The sequence below is a fragment of the Neophocaena asiaeorientalis genome, unplaced genomic scaffold (genome assembly GCF_003031525.2).
Source record: "Neophocaena asiaeorientalis asiaeorientalis breed wild unplaced genomic scaffold, Neophocaena_asiaeorientalis_V1.1 scaffold256, whole genome shotgun sequence".
In the NCBI taxonomy this organism is placed as follows: Eukaryota; Metazoa; Chordata; class Mammalia; order Artiodactyla; family Phocoenidae; genus Neophocaena; species Neophocaena asiaeorientalis.
Genome location: NW_020185324.1, coordinates 319861 through 328027, shown reverse-complemented (window position 1 = coordinate 328027; position 8167 = coordinate 319861).

Below are 8167 nucleotides of genomic sequence, written 5' to 3'. Positions count from 1 at the left end.
GGTGTGGGAGAGGAACAAATTCCTTCTAAGTTTTTCTGGCTGGTCTGAGAATTAAATTAACATGAGTCAGATTAACAAAAGAAAAATCAAACAAAAGTCTAATAACATCTATACAGGGGATAAAGCCAGGAAAACTAACTCACCAAAATAGCCAAAACCCTCCCTTTAAATATCATCTCCAGCTAAAGACAAAAGAGGATACTGGAGGTAGTGGTTTGGGACGTAATGCACATGAAGATGGAAAAGCAAATGTCTGGTAAATAAATGTTTGCCGGCTGTGCAGAGACAATGGGACACAGAGTGGACTCTAATCGCTAGGCCCTGCCTCTCTACCACACCTAGCCCATCATCTTTGCAGATGTCTCTGGTGATAGCTCTATTCCAGGAACAGGCTTTTTATTTTGAATTTTTGATTTTAATTTTTTATACAGCAGGTTCTTATTAGCTATCCATCTTATACATATTAGTGTATACATGTCAATCCCAATCTCCCAATTCATACCACCACCACCTCCCCTCCCCCCCGCCACTTTCCCCCACTTGGTGTCCATACGTTTTTTCTCTACATCTGTGTCTCTATTTCTGCCCTGCAAACCGGTTCATCTGTACCATTTTTCTAGTAGGAACAGGCTTTTTATGAGAATTCATTTAGGCAGTTAAGGGGAAGGTAAGAAGAAAAACTTCCTGAGTTTTCCAGCCTAAATTAATCCTCATGCCAAAGAGGTATTTGGGGTAGCAAATTTTGCTCCCCTACAATGGCATGGAGAGGAGATAGAAAAAGACAGGTAAGGTCTAGATTGTAGAGGCCATGAATCTATCGACAAGGAGTTGGATTACGCTCCTGTATTCCTACTCCATGAAGTGATTTGGGGGAAGGAGAGACATGCTTATAGATTATACGGCTGTATAATTATTGTACTGGGACTGTTACCTTCAAAGGAATTAAAATGTCACGCCATCTATTAAATTTGGACCTTCTACTACAGTTAGTAAAAAGCCACAGCTGGTTTGGGGAATTTTTTTGTTGCCGTTATCCATGGTGTTGGTTTGCTTATGACCTAGTATCTTTGTTAACTCTTACATGAGACTGTGACAGGCAGAGAAACTAGAATGTTATTTCTCAGAGATGATCTAGGTAACATTCTGTGGTTATCACTTGTTATTTCTTCTTCTCCTTTTAGAAATAGTATTTGTGTTTCTTCTAAACATGCAGAATTTGAGAGCATGGGAATAGTAAGATCAGATCTATGTTTTAAAAAGAAAACCCAGGTAATTCTAGGGTCAATGTCTAAGCTGGATTGGATTATAAGGAGAGAAGCTAGAGATGGGAATACTAGTTTCAGACCTAGCTTGCTAGTTTGCTTTTATTCACTCACTCAGAAAATCTTTAGGAGTATCTACAATGTGCCAGGCACTTTCTGGGCAACACAAATAAAGGAGTGAATGGACTTCCCTGACGGGCCAGTGGTTAAGACTCCACGCTCCCAATGCAGAGGGCATGGGTTCGATCCGTGGTCGGAGAACTAAGATCCTGCATACTTCATGGTGTGGCCAAAAAAAAAAAGGAGTGAAGAAAACAAATGAAGCATCAGCTCTCCTGGATCTTCCATTAATCTGGGGGAGTATAGATAATAGACATATGAATCTACAGTGTTGGGTATTGATGTGCTAAGAAGGAAAAAGAAACAGGGGAAGGATGAAGTGTGCTGGGTGGAGCTATTTTTCTTCCTTTTTATCTTTTTTTTTTTCTCATTGTGGTAAAAATGTCCATAACATAAAATTTACCATGTTAACCATTTTAAAGTTACAATTCAGTGGCATTAAGTACACTCACATTGTTGTATAACTGAAACAGGAGGGAAGGGGGCAGGGCACAACCTTTAAAAGAATGACAGCTGTTGGGGATACAATATAAACTGGTTACAACCAACTAGGTCCAAGATGGCAGGAGATTCAACTTCCAGTAGACCTTGAGCCTCATTATACGCTAATTGTAATACACCAACATGCTAAATGACACACCCACCAGTGCCATGACAGTTCCAAGGCTAACCATAAAGGGCCAAAAGTGGGCCGTGGCCCAATTCCTGGGAAAACCCCGCCCCTTCCACAAAACAGTTGGAATAATCCTCCCACTTGTTAGCTTATGAAATTACCCAGCCCATAAAAACTAACCACCCCCATATTTCGGGGCCGCTCTTGCCTTTTGAGACAGACCGCATTCTGTCTATGGAATGTGTATGTCTGTGAATAAAGCCACTTCTTACCTATCACTTTGTCTCTCACTGAATTCCTTCTGCATTGAGACATAAAGAACCTGAGCTTCATTAAGTCCTGAGACTAGGTGTGCAAAATTTTAATTAAAAGACAACGGGGGGCTTCCCTGGTGGCGCAGTGGTTAACAATCCGCCTGCCAATGCAGGGGACACGGATTCGAGCCCTAGTCGGGGAAGATCCCTCATGCCCGGAGCAACTAAGCCCCTGCACCACAACTACTGAGCCTGCGCTCTAGAGCCTTTGAGCCACAGCTACTGAAGCCGGTGCACCTAGAGTCCGTGCTCCGCAGCAAGAGAAGCCACCTCAATGAGAAGCCCGCGCACCGCAATGAAGAGTAGACCCTGCTCGCAGCAACAAAGACCCAACGCAGCCAAAAATAAATAAATAAATAAATTTTAAAATAAATAAAAGACAGTGGGTTCAAGTCCCAGCCCATGGGTTCAAGTCCCAATCTGAGTTGTGAGGTTTCACAACTATAGCCACCATCCATTTGCAGAACTGTCTTGGGTGGAGCTCTTTTTGCTACAGTAGTTGAAGACTTCTCTAATACACCAGCATCTGAGTAGCAGCCTCAACGAAGTGAGAGCAAGCTTTGTGCACAGCTTAGGTTAGTGTGTTCCACACCCTTGAAACAGTTAAGACGACATCAATAGCCCAGGTGAGAGTTGATATAATAAGGTTTGGTGTAGCTAAAACCACACCTCCAGAGCACAAAGAAGGGACTCGGGAGTCACTTTTCTCCTGGAAGTAATGCATTTAGCAGAGATGTCAACCCAGATCCATGAAGAGACAGACAATTCAGTGCTAAGCACAAGCTCTTTAATCATGAAGAGGATCTTCGTATTTTTCCTGGGATCCTGCATCAAAGAGCATATGGTGGTTGTGAACACAATTTATGAGGCTGTGAAGTTTACCGAGTTTCCTTTTTGAGTTATAGAACTTTCTTCCATCAGATATGATTGAGGAGTCATGAGTTTCCTATGGAATGTCCTTTAGCTTGTTGGTACAAGTTTCCCCTGTGCAGGAGCAATTATTCATACATTATTGAGTACATTCCATTTTTCTAGGCACAGAGGAAAACAGGGACATGCCTATGTCTCCTCTACTTGGTCACCAGAAATACCTCTAGACCTTAATCTGTTCAGCTAACCTAATAACTTGTCATTCATGAAACCTTCATATGTTCTGCATTCTGCATCCGATTCTTCCTGTTCAGTGAAAGATCCAAATCATGATTTCTGACTTAGGTGGATATTTGAAAGATTAACTTGCTGTGCCAATATCATACGGGAGTCACAACACCAAGCCTTGTGCCACAGTCACATAAAGAAAATTAAGGGATACACAAAAGAAATTGAACATGTTGGCTTCCTTTGAGTTGCCCTTCAAATTTGCTTTCTTTGGAAACTTGCATAGAAACTTAAATATGTTTGCCCAAGGTGGGTGCTTGTTTTCTTACTGATATGAAAAGCAGTAAGAGGAAATGGAGTTGTTTTGCCTGTAAGGAGGAGCAATCCTTGTAAACAGAGGCTGAGTCAGTGAAAATTCACAGTGTATGAATCTGGGGGTATGTAGGGACTTCCCTGGCGGTCCAGTGGTTAAGACCCCCCCTTCCAATGAAGGGGGTACAAGTTCGATCCCTGGTTGGGGAGCTAAGATTCCCACCTGTCTTGGGGTCAAGAAACCAAAACAGAAGCAACATTGTAACAAATTCAATAAAGATTTTTAAAATGGTCCACATCAAAAAAAAAAAAAAAAGAATTTGGGGGTGTGTATAATGAGTTTGCAAAATTTTCTACAGGGCTGATACAGCGTGCCATAGTTAGGGTTACATATATTGTGTGTTTGGGCAGGGAAAGCAGAGACTCTACAGTTTATAAAGAAGCTGCAAGTACAACGTGATGTGTTGAATAACCCATCACTAACTACATATCTCCCTGGGGTTTAATTTTACAAGTTCATAATCCTTTATCTGAAACTCTTGGGCCATGTGTTTTGGAATTCAAAATTTTTTTTCAGAAATGTGGTGCATATACTACATAGCATTACGTGATACTTCCAGCAGTGTCTGGAATTATTTAAACCCATCGATATATTCCCAGTGAAATGTATAATTATTTGTACTAGGTAGAATAAATAAGGATCATAAACAGACTTACATCAACAGTTCAGGTCAGATTCTGCTGCCAAATTAGTTTGAGCACCAAAACTTTGGTTTCAGAGGCAAAACTCTGAAATTTCAGAATTGTGGCTAAGGGATTGTAGATTTATATACCCTTTCTCTGTGTAATTCTGAAAAGCAAGCAATTGCTTCAACCAATCTTATGAGTAGCTAGGATGCTATGAATCAACAATCTGGGTCTGGGCAGGAAGGAATTACTCAACACCACATCCTTCTACACACTGCGGATGTGTCTGTAACAGGAGGTCTTTTGTTGGGGGGTATTTGGTATATATCAGTGGGACCTGAAAACACACAAGTAAGAACTAATAGACTTATGCAGGGCGCTTTTTTCTGGCTCACCAGAAAGCAGAAACCCAATGAATCATATCCCGCTAGGCAGGTGCAGGCAACAGACAACTGATACCTCCCAAGTGTATTTGAAAGGATCTTATTACCTAAGATCCTAAGGGGGTTGTTGCCTTGTTGCCTTGGCAACCATAGGTAAGGATAATGAAGTCAGCTCATTTTAGTCACTCTTCAGTTCTCAATACACTTTCTCGCAGACATGGCTGCCTAACGGTTGCCAGACCTGCACTCAGGACATATTTCTTCTCCTGGAAGGTTCACGTGGCACCTGTGGCTGCTCTATCCCTGGGCGTGCTCGTGGACCATGCTCTCCAAACAGGCCACACGCTGGACAGCCTCTGGTTTCTGTCTCCTGGGTTTCAGATTAGCTAGCCCAACGCAAAGCAACCTGGACAATGTGGGTCGTAGGATGGCTTGGGAGCCAGGTGAGTAGCTTTTCATTTTTTCCTCACTGTGGGTATTTCCTAGTGAAGGAACATATAGAACTTTCTTGACAGGAGCCTTTACTCATATCAAGTCAAGAAATTAATATTTTACTTTTGACTTATTATTCAATAAGGAAAGCATACCTTGATGAGGAGACTAATTTTTCAACTCAACACATTATTTTTTATTTTTGGCTGCATTGGGTCTTCGTTGTTGCATGTGGGCTTTCCCTAGTTGCGGCGAATGGGGGCTCCTCTTAATTGCGGTGCGCGGGCTTCTCATTGCGGTGGCTTCTCTTGTTGCGGAGCACGGGCTCTAGGCATGTGGGCTTCAGCAGTTGTGACTCGCGGGCTCTAGAGCGCAGGCTTAGTAGCTGTGGTGCATGGGCTTAGTTGCTTCACAGCATGTGGGATCTTCCCGGACCAGAGATTGAACCCGTGTCACCTGCATTGGCAGGCGGATTCTTAACCACTGCACCACCAGGGAAGTCCTTATAAATATGTTGAGCACATATTATGTGTCACTGTGCCAGGTGTAAGCAGTATCTGCAAAAAGTTGAGAGGCTAGAGTAAGTGTGTATGGGTATGTGTGACTGTGGAACTAGGAATAGCCTTAGGAGCTATGTTTGGCTTATGTAAGCACAAAAGCTTACAGGAAAGCTCACAGGCAGACTCAGCTGGTGCAGGCTTTTGCCTACCCTATACACTAGATGTCTGAAGGTGGAGGAACGGTCTTGGACCCATGAAGATCAAAACCACAGGCAGAGGGCTTCCCTGCTGGCACAGTGGTTGAGAATCTGCCTGCCAATGCAGCGGACATGGGTTTGAGTCCTGGTCCAGGAAGATCCCACATGCCACAGAGCAACTAAGCCCATGCGCCACAACTACTGAGCTTGTGCTCTAGAGCTCGCATGCCGCAACTACTGAAACCCGCGCACCTAGAGCCCGTGCTCCGCAACAAGAGAAGCCACCGCAATGAGAAGCCTGCGCACTGCAATGAAGAGTAGCCCCGCTCCCCGCACCTAGAGAAAGACCGCGCACAGCAACGAAGACCCAACGCAGCCAATAATAAATAAGTAAATAAATAAATAAATTTATTTTTTAAAAAAACACAGGCAAAGATGGCAGAGCAGAAAGAATGGAAAAACCTTGTCCCCTGTGTTGTTGTTGGGTTTTTCTTGTCCCCTGCTTTAATCTTAGAATTGCTTTACAAAAACAAACAAACAAAAAAAACCCGAACTGTTTACCTCCAGATATTTCATGATGTGAAACAATCATGAAATTTTGATTGGCCACTATGGTTGAGATTCTGTTATCTATAGCCAGTTATAATCCTGATACAATGGTCTTCTAGAGTTTTTCCTCTGTGTATGTAGATACATAAATTCTAACACTAACAACAATCTATGAAGCAGGTAATATTAGCCTTATTTTTAAAAGGGAAAACAGGTTCAGGTAAATCCAGGGAGCTTACCTCAGTCACTCAACTGGAAAGTTACCACACTGGGATGTATGCCCAGGTCTGGGGGACTCCAATACCCAATGTTCTTTCTCCTGTACCGTGTGCCTCTCTCTAGAGTTCCTGGACTGGCAGAGGAAGACACCCCTCCAAGTCTCTTTTTTTTTTTTTTTTTTTTGCGGTACGCGGGCCTCTCACTGTTGTGGCCTCTCCCGTTGCGGAGCATAGGCTCCGGACGCGCAGGCTCAGCGGCCATGGCTCACGGGCCCAGCCGCTCCGCGGCATGTGGGATCTTCCCGGACCGGGGCACGAACCCGCATCCCCTGCATCGGCAGGCGGACTCTCAACCACTGCGCCACCAGGGAAGCCCCAAGACTCTTTTTAAAGTACACATTGTAACAAGACTTGAAGCAACAGATTAACAAGCACTTGTTAAAAAGAAAAATGAGTTAGCTCAGATCCCATTGCTCTTCCTGACACTTTTCCTTTTTGCACAATTGTTTTCAATCCCTGTTCATCTGCATGTAGAGCTGCAGCTATTCTATCCATACTACTTATTATTCTGGGGTTTTTTTCGGCTAACAAAAGTAGCTCTTGATGTTTCTATATAACTCACAATATTTAAAATTAAAAATACTCAATACAGTCTGTAAAATGATGAAGAGGGGGAAAATCATCTGTGCCATTACTATCTCCCAAAACACCACGAAGTTTGTATTTTATTTTGTTTCTGTCCTTTTGCCTATGCATTTCATTTTTGCGTTGGGGTACTCCTAGTATGTGAATTTTGTAGACAGTCATTTACACTGAATATTATATTGTAAGTGTTATCCACAAGCTCCATGAGGACAACACTTTCTCCATTTTTTTGTTCATCATTGTATCACTTGTGCTTAGCACAGTATAGTAAAGCTGGCTCAATAAATATTTGTTGGCTGGATAAATATTGCTACATACCCTTCATACTTAATATACATAGACCCAGAAAGTGTTCCTTTTAGTGGATATCCCTTAATTTACGCTACTTTCCCATAATTATTGGATATTTCTGTTGTTTTCATTTTTTGCTCTTATGAATATGTTGATGAAAAGTTTTGTGCATATAGTTTTCCCTGCATTTGTACTATTGGCTTAAGATAGGGTTCCCAGTGTAAAATCACAGGGTCAATGATTTTTTTACAAATCTTTATGCGTTTTCCGAAAATACTTTTTAAAACAGCTGGAGCGGTTTACAAAGGTAATAGCAATGCAGCAGGGTCAACACACCCTCACCTGCCCCGGGTTTTTTGTTGTGTTTTTTTTTTGTTTTTTTTTTTTTCTCAGTACCTAGGCCTCTCACTGTTGTGGCCTCTCCCATTGCGGAGCACAGGCTCCGCGGAGCACAGGCTCCGGACGCGCAGGCTCAGCGGCCATGGCTCACGGGCCCAGCCCCTCCGCGGCATGTGGGATCTTCCCGGACCGGGGCACGAACCCGTG